Source organism: Centropristis striata, chromosome 2 (genome assembly GCF_030273125.1).
Source record: "Centropristis striata isolate RG_2023a ecotype Rhode Island chromosome 2, C.striata_1.0, whole genome shotgun sequence".
NCBI classification, from domain to species: Eukaryota; Metazoa; Chordata; class Actinopteri; order Perciformes; family Serranidae; genus Centropristis; species Centropristis striata.
The window spans coordinates 38,724,601-38,732,759 of NC_081518.1; positions in this window are offsets into that span (position 1 = coordinate 38,724,601).

Here is an 8,159-nt window from a genome sequence, read left to right on the forward strand (position 1 = left end):
AGATAGTCTCAAATTACGTTTTGTTCCTGAAATCCACCCTTAATCAAGACTGGATTACAAGATTTAATCGGATATCATAATCCTTTTTTTCTTTGAACAACCCATTTTAAAGATTTGATCCAATCTAAGTGATGAAATCTGATCAGATCACTTCTGGGTTCTGGCAACAACATAATCTGAACAAAAACATATTTATGTTTAATATTTAGAGACGGGTGAGTGATAACTGTTTGCTTACTAACATTAAAAATAGTGTAATGCACCATTTTGTTATCTTTGCTATAACTTTGGCAACAGCTAATTCTACTATTGTGCAAGTTGGTAGACAAAGTTTAAATTAACATACACCTTCTTAAATTTTGTATGTTTTTTTGTGGTTATAAACAGTTAAACAAATTTTACCATCATAACATTATTTTGCATTGTGCTGCAGTTTTCTTCAAAGGCAAGGGGAGGGTCCAATGAAAATATCAAGAATGCTTTTTAAAGTGAAGCACAAGTTTCAGCCCCCTCCCCACACCAATAACTCAGTACAGTTCCTAATGTCATTGTGTTAAAATGTGTTGTGTCCACATTATGGTTTAGTAATCCAATCCAATCCCCCTTTATTTGTATAGCACATTTACACACACGTCCATTTACTACACAAACGTCTCCAAAGTGCTGTACATAAAATCAACAATAAAACAAACAATTCCATATACCAATCAGCAATAAATAATACGTGTATAAATCTAAAATGATGCCATAAATAAAACAATACAATCAAACAGATAAACATAGTAAAATAAAATAAAAGACGTAGTTAAAAGTCGACGCATGAATGTAAGACAGTAAACAGGTTAACATGGTTTCTCTGCCTGTCTCTCACTAACACACTGCCAGTAACCTAAACACTGTCCCTGTCTTCTCCGATCCAGCAGCCATTTGATCGGGTGCCGATAGACTCGAGACCTCTGAACTCGCTGTGATTTTGGGGCTCAGAGCAACCTGAGCCTGAGGGGTTAAAGTTCTGAGTTCTCTGGCGCAAGAGGGCGTGAAAGCTGGTCTAATCGTGACAGAGCGTTCATTAATCATGGTCACAGAAAGTTCTAATAAAGGAAAAGAGGCAGATCTAAACTCAGCTATGGCTCTCTGATCCTGCACCAGGTCTGTAGTGGGCTCCAGATGTGAGGGCCGACAGTGGGATCACTCACAAACACACGCACAGATCCATGCACGTTGTTTTGCATGTAACACCCACATGTAGTCACCACACACACACAAGGGATTTTGTAAAATCATGTGCAGGATTTTGCCATCAAAGAGCAAAGAGGCAGGGTGCATTTGTTTTTACGTAACGGAGCTCAAATGTGGCATTATTGTATTCCTGAGGTGGAGACAGCAGCTTTCACCTGGAGACACTGAGCGATGGCCAGGCCTTTGATGCTGTGTGTGTGTGCGTGTGTGTACGTGTGTTTGTGCGCGTGTCTTTGTGTGTGTGTATGTATTCTTGTACTTCCTACATAGTGAGGACCAGAACAAGTTTTTGAGGACATTTCTAGGAAGTGAGGACATTTTTGCAGGTCTTCAAAGGCCTGTTTGAAGGTTAAGATTTGGTTTTAAGGTTAAGGTTATAATAAGGTTTGGGTTTAGGTTTGGAGGAGGCATTAAGCTGTGATGGTTATTGTTAGGGTTAGGAGCTAAGGAATGCACTATGTCAGTGTGTGTGTGTGTGTGTGTGTGTGTGTGTGGCTGTGGCTGTGGCTGTTGCAGATAAAAACATCTCAGCAACAAAGTCATGTTTTTTTGTTGTTGCCCGATTCAGTTCAGGTTTCTGCCAGATGGCTTTCCTCAGAGATCCACAAGAGGGCGACATAGTTTTATTATGAATCATGGTCAAGCTTTATGGTTCACAGTCTGGCCAGGAAATCAAGTGTTAAATCAAGACAGTATAAAGCACTTAAATTAGGCTACATGAGAACATGAGAAATGCAAGCTTTGCAAGTATGTTGTGGGAAAAAAAATACAATGTCCACTGTATCTTAAAAACGTTACAGTTGACAGTACAAAATATTTTGATGATGGATTGCCTTGTACAGTTTCATTTATGTTTTAAGCAGTTTGGAAATTCTTTATGCATACTGTAAGGCACTGACTAAATGCTGCAGTATTCTCAATGTAACATAGAATTTACTTCTATTTTAAGATGTTTTGCCTATACAGTACAACACTGGTCACAATCTAAAACATATAAAAGTATGAGCACATAAAACATAAACTATCACTTCTTTTCATGTTATTACATATATCTGTGCTCTTCCTACTTTGACATCAATCTCACAGTGTCAAAGCGCAGTTTAGTGTTTTTTAACATACACATTCGCCGATAAAGTTGGAATAATATTGTTTTCAGACACAATCCTCTGTTAATTGTGGTTTCATTTTCATTTGATATGTTTGGAAGAGATTGATTAAAAGATATACACTTTTTTGTGAATGATAAATCACCATCATTTCATGGAAAGAGGTCAAAAATATTTTATTCCAACTTCCTGGGCGACCGTGTATATTGTTATTCATGCTAATTTATTTATTTATTTATTTATTAGTATCCCCATTAGCCATCACTCCGTTGTGGGAGTAATGGCTATTCTTCCTGGGGTCCTCAAATAGGACACAATTGAAATACATAGTAAAAGCATACAGAGTAACAATTAGAATCTAGAATCTCTGGCAGTTATTAGAAAAAATTACAATATTAAATTCAATAATTTACCAAAAAGTGGAATACCGATTACAATTCAAGGAAATTATTAAAAACAGTTTTTAAAACATTCAAAATCAATACCTGGCTTATGAAACAGAAAATGAAACAGAAAAAAAAAAGCTAACAAACACAGCAAAACAAAAACAACAAGAAGTATTCAGACCCTTAACTGAAGTGAAAGCATGAATACCAAACTGTGAAAATACGCCACTACAAGTAAAAGTCTTGCATTCAAAACCTTCATTGAGTAAAAGAGTCAAATGTCAAGTTGGTTTAATGAATTTGTTTCCACAGTTTACTTTTTCCTGTGTTTTGAGTTTTTTGGATTGGTCTGCGAGCGTGTGCGTGGTATGACTCAGAATACAACTGAGAGCAGAGGAGGACATGTCCCTTTTACCTCAAAACAGAAAGGCACTACTGTCTCCTCAGATGAAAGCAGGTGCACAGTGACGGGCAGCAAATGTCAGACGGCTGGTCTCGTGAAGGCAACCGAAGCAGCACAAGACTAAAGGAGTGAGTCACAGACTGGTCCTGTGGTGCAGAGTGGAGGACGTCAGAACTCTGTCAGCCTGCACATAATTCATTTCTAAACCATTGGCCACATTTAATAGTTAACGATGTTAGATCCTATGCTAATGATCCACACTTTATAAACTTCCCTTGCCACACACGGCATCAGCAATGCCTGTACCCTACTACAAATTAATAAACCTTTATTGGTACGATCTGTGCACTGTTTCAGAGGGGAATTATTACTGACGTGTGGATCAATAGTGCCAAAACAGAGTGGACAGTCAGACCGGTGGAGGGGTGTTTAGTGAGTCACAGACTGCGGCTCACTGGACTGAACAGACTTTGCTCTTGTTTTGGTATTTTATGGGAGAGAACACAGTGTTCAGTCTACTCTGTGTCCACATAGTTTTATTTTAAATCATTTATTTATCACAGTAATGAACACGGAACATTATGTTGTGATGTAGCATTATGCAGCACCTGTTTCCTCACCAACTCGTTCAGCTCTGTTCAACAAAGTATAATATGTGAGCAATAATGAGTAGTTTGATGAAACAGAATACTTTTTTTTACCATCCTTTCTTTTTTACAAGTTGTGACTTATAGCTTACTTCATGGTTAAATAATCATCTACTAATGCTCAACCTGTGATCAGTAGATAGGAGCAACTTTTGGGTGACCAGGTGAGTTATTAAAAGTAAGGACAGTAAAACGTGCTATATGTCACTATGAAGGCTAATAATAATTTCTGTGCATATGATTATTTGACTTTTTAATAGAAAGACTTCTTACAATATAATAAGCCTTCAGTGAAAATAAGTAATCTTTCACAAAAATAATATGTCCAACTGTTCATGTTCCAGCAGGAAATGAACAGTGGAGGGTCCAGAGCACTTTATCAGTTCATATACTGATGATGTATATGTAAAAGTGATTTTTTTGTACCCATATCCTTAAGTCAACTGTCAAATGTTGATCATTTTAATAAAATGTGGTCCAGATGCTCTGCAGTACTACTGGATATCAAAAGTCAATCAATTATTTATTAACTTGTGATAAAACTATTAGTTTGAACATTAAAATAAAACATTTATAAAGGGTTATTTATTAGGCAGTGGCACCAACATTTCTTCTGTATGTTAATCTTTGAATGTGAAAAAATCAAAACAATAGAAAGTGCCAAAAAGTGCAGGCTCGAATAGTCATCTGAGGCTCCAAAGTGAGTCTTTCCCTACAGAAACCAGTGTGAAAAAACAAACACAGCAGCATAGACACAAAATAGTTTTGTTCTCTTTACTTAATTTACCCGCTCATGACAACTGTACAGGTTGAATTTTTTTACAAAACTCCCCAGTTTAAAAGATATTAAAGCTTAAAGCTATATATGATTAAGGACATGGCCGCTTTAAGTGACAGGTGGTAGCTGTCACAGGTGGCTGGCTGCTGTATTCAGCCTGCTGCAGCTCACACTTCACCTCTTTACTCATTTTTGGTTTAGTCTGGAGTTAGGAGAAGAGAACAGCCGGAGCCACCACACTAAGCTTCATTTTGGCTGCACGGAAACCTCTAGGTCAGTGGTTCCCAACCTTTTTTTTGAGGGACCCACATTTTTACCATTGTAAACTTTGGCGACCCCCCATTGTCCATTGTTTCTATGTAGCCAAACTCAGTGTAACTTTCATGGTACTATTTCTTTTTGAGATATTCTGCATTTTCGTCTCCCTGACGCTTCGCCATTTTTCCATTAGCTCTGTGTTTCTGTTGTTAGGTGAGGTTACCACTAGGTGAGGTTACCTCTAGGTGAGGTTACCTCTAGGTGAGGTTACCACTAGGTGAGGTTACCACTAGGTGAGGTTACCTCTAGGTGAGGTTACCTCTAGGTGAGGTTACCGCTAGGTGAGGTTACCACTAGTTGAGGTTACCACTAGGTGAGGTTACCACTAGGTGAGGTTACCTCTAGGTGAGGTTACCACTAGGTGAGGTTACCGCTAGGTGAGGTTACCTCTAGGTGAGGTTACCGCTAGGTGAGGTTACCTGTGTATACTGCAGGAGGGATCTTACACATGTCCTTATTCTCACGATATAGCCTTTATTTTTAAATTTTTCTATCTTGATTTTTCTATTTAAATAAATGAATAAACGTTTAATGTAGCCCTTATTTAGTTGTTTTTGTCCCACTAATGAATTAAATGCTGACTCATAACACATTAGATTTATTACATCCCTTAAAAGAGGGCTTCGCGACCCCCCGTGGATCTTTGGCGCCCCCATGGGGGTCGGGGCCCCCTGTTGGGAATCACTGCTCTAGGTGACATCATAGACTATGCCCATATTTTGTCTCTGGCAAAAAAAATGCAAATACACATGCAGATGTTGTTGTTCTTTTAAATAAGGCCTTGTTACTCATCTCTCTCACTAAACTGATCTGATCAAGGGAATCCCACATTCTGCTCTTTGCTGCTTTGATTCATCCTTGTAACGGTGGCAGAGTCACTGCAGGCCCACACACACACTGTGGATGGATCAACAAAATGTAATTTACTAAGCCTCCCCCGGCAGAGGTGGGTAGATCAGAGGAATGAAGAAAGAGAAGCATGTCTGTATCAAATGCTTTACAGCCTCATGCCAGGAATGTTGTTTCATATCCTTTACACTAAACAGGCTGTGCACTACTCTGTGCTTTCATGTTTAACAGGTTTATTTCCAAGCTCCACAGAAGCATCTTGGGAAAATATTTTCTCAAATTCACTCTCAGTATTGTGAAGTTACAAGTAATCCCTCAGCATTGGGAAATAATGCTTATAGATTGACTTTATTTTTACGATCTGCATTTGTTGATTGAGCTTATACTTTAGGTGTCCACAGTTGGGTGAAGGGAACAAAAATACAACTTACAAATAAGTACACAGTTACCCATAAAGTTGGAATAAAATATGTTTTACCCTTTCCATGAAATGATTGTGACAATATGATTTATATTGATATGACAGATAAAGTGTATCTTTTCAAAACTTTATTGCTCAATGTCTTCCAAAAATTGAAATGAAGAACTGAAAACTGAAAAACTGAAAATGAAACCACAATTAATAGAGGATTGTGTCTGAAAACTAAATTATTCCAACTTTATGGGTAACCGTGTACATTGAATAAACCAAGTGTCAAATTAAACTATTTTTAACTTTGTTCTGGACCCTGTTTGGTAACCTCAAACACATCTGGAGCTTTTCTGAACCTCATTTCTTGGAGAGAAGCGTAACTTAAAGCCAGTAGAAGGTGCAAATAACAGCGAGGAAAGGAGCCATGAACGGCTTGATACGATGAGTGTAATTAAGTGAGAGAATGTGTTTTCCATCCAACTGGGCCCATGAGATATAAATTTCCACATTTCGCACATTGTGATGGTTTTCCGCCTCATAAGGACACGAGCTGAGGCTTTTTGTGTGGGTGTTTGCATTAGTGTGTATACTCTTACTGTGTGTGTGTGTGTGTTTGTGTGTGTGTGTGTGTGTGTGTGTGTGTGTGTGTGTGTGTCAGAAGTCATATTTGTTTGTTGATGTGATATGACATAAGGTCACCTTAGGAGTTAGATTACGTCACTTTTTGATTGCACAAAGTGTGGATATTTTTAACTATCGGAGAGACGTCACCCACTGAGAGGAGGAAACATCGACTGAGTTGAAGATTCAGTCATGGAGCATACAGTTGCCACAACATCTCAGGAGGGACCAGATGATTTGAAGGCAGCCAGGGTGAAAAATCCAGCATGAAAGACCAGGGTCTATATATATATATATATCTTAGGAATATTAAATAGAAACTGATTTTCTGTTATACTGTTCCAGTATTAAGACCAAGATTGAAGTTACTGTCTCTGTCTCTGAACTGTCTCTGTGGGCTTGTAAAAAAAAAATATATATATATATATATATATATGCTTCAGATTATCTTTTAGACTGAATATTTATTTTTTAAAAATGTAAAAATTTAAATACACACACACACACACACACACACACACACACACACACACACACACACACACACACACACACACACACACACACATATATATATTTATTATTAATATTATTATTATTATTTTTTGATGCTTTAGGTTATCTTTTAGACTGAATATTTATTGTGCTACACAGTTATGTTTGTGTGATGTGGCAGTGTAGTTGTTACCAGGATGATAAATTGGGATATTGTCTAAACTTAAATGAAACAAAATGCCATTAAGTTGAATTCCAAATTTGCTGCATTCTATTTATTTACATTTTAGCATCCCAACTTTTTTGGAATTGCGTTTGTACATTTTTTTAATGCATAATGACCACATTTACATGATCCTTTTCACAAACATATATTTAATAATAATCTGTCTCCAGTGTTTGATCTTCCAGGAACATAATAGGCATTTTAAATAAATATTCCCTCAAAAACAAATAATCCAAAAAAACAAATCCACATCTTTGGCGAAGATTCTTGAAATATCAAATTCTAAACTGTTCCCTTTTGAAAGACATTCATAAACAGTTAAGACAATACATGCCACCAGCAGGCATCAACATGGTCAATATACTGTAAATACAAACACAACACAACAGTTCCTTCCTCAACCAAAAGAAAATGTTACATGTTAGTATGAAAAACACTTCTGTCATTATTTTATATGTTAGAGTCCGTGTCAAAGACATATTGGTAACACTTTACAATAACCATCATTTATAGATGGTAAATAGACCATTTATAAATGGTAAACAGATAGTTTATTAATGTTTAATCATCATTTATAAACCACATATAGGCCATTTAGAATGGTGGATAGAAAATGTAATAATGTATCAAATAGATTACTTTACCATAAACAAAAACAATTATTAGTTTATTAATAGCT